Source organism: Lathyrus oleraceus, chromosome 7, assembly GCF_024323335.1.
Source record: "Lathyrus oleraceus cultivar Zhongwan6 chromosome 7, CAAS_Psat_ZW6_1.0, whole genome shotgun sequence".
NCBI lineage: Eukaryota > Viridiplantae > Streptophyta > Magnoliopsida > Fabales > Fabaceae > Lathyrus > Lathyrus oleraceus.
Window position 1 is genome coordinate 191521596 of NC_066585.1, and position 1262 is coordinate 191522857.

Here is a 1262-nt window from a genome sequence, read left to right on the forward strand (position 1 = left end):
CTTATTATAAGTTTAATCAATCAAAACATCCTAAAACTATCAACTTAGCATTGTTTTAGCTAATCACTAAGTACCTAAGAATCAATAATCCAAACCGTCCTTAGTAGAACAGTCATTTTTACTACATTGGTATGATCATTGCTGGGGAATATTTAAGATATTGATTTTCCTGCTTTCATCTATCAGTCTAAAACAAAAAAATTCTGTTATTTAATTTTTTTGTTAAATTTTCTTGTTTTGTGTTGAATATGAAGAAACCGCAATGTTGGGTATCTTTCTCAACCAATTTCAATGATCGAATGATTTCTACATAAGAGACATAAACAACAACAACAATAATCGATGGATACAAATAGTATGTTGAAGGATTATCCGTACCCAAACAATACATAACCTCATCCCAATATTGTGTGTCCTACGGTGGATGCGAATAATTTCTACCCTAAATTGCAGTAGAACCACTTTTCTGGTTTGTCGACAAATGATTCAAACATGCATTTATCCATCTTTATCAAATATTACACCACTTTAAAAAATTAATAGAATGATCAATGATGCAGTCCTACTGAGACATTTTCATTTCTCACTAAGGGACATAGCCAGAACATGGCTACATTCTGTAACTTTTGATTTCATTACAACACATGATCAATTAAAAATCAACTTCCTAACTAGATATTTCTCGCCGAGTAAAGCAACCAAACTAAGAAATCAAATAACCAATTTTACTTGAGAAGCTAAGAAATTAAATAACCAGTTTTACTAAAAAAGATGGGGAACCACTCTACAAAGCATGAGAGCGATTTAAGGAAGTGTTAAGGTTATGTCCCCATCATGTACTTGAAAAATTGTTAATAGGCTTTTACAATGGTCTGATATACACCACGAGAATGACAATATACACAGTTGTGGACAAAGCTGATATGAACAAGTATATAGATGAAACATATGCCCTTATAAATGATATGCCGCATAACCATTACTGATGTGGAAGTGACCATAACTCTTTTGAGAAAGCAACAAAAGAGGGTGGAAATGTGAAGTAGATGCCTTAGACCACCTTAATGCTAAAGTTGAAACATTATTCCATAAATTTTATATAATGAGTGTAAGTGATGTAACTCCTTCTGCCCCAACCAATGAAGCATTATTCCATAAGTTTGTGGAGTCATTGGCCATATTGGTAATGCATGCCAGGTGATTTCTACGGGAAGACCTAACTAATAAATGGTTAATTGCATAAACAATGTTCAGTGAGGAAA

At 32.9% G+C, this 1262-nt stretch overlaps 1 non-coding gene across 1 annotated transcript; it reads right to left on the bottom strand.

The window, feature by feature from the left end:
- Window positions 1-734: 734 nt before the first annotated feature.
- On the bottom strand, window positions 735-842 carry LOC127109766 (small nucleolar RNA R71). Its single transcript, XR_007797019.1, has one exon. It is a non-coding gene; the product is annotated as a small nucleolar RNA R71 (small nucleolar RNA).
- Window positions 843-1262: the final 420 nt, after the last annotated feature.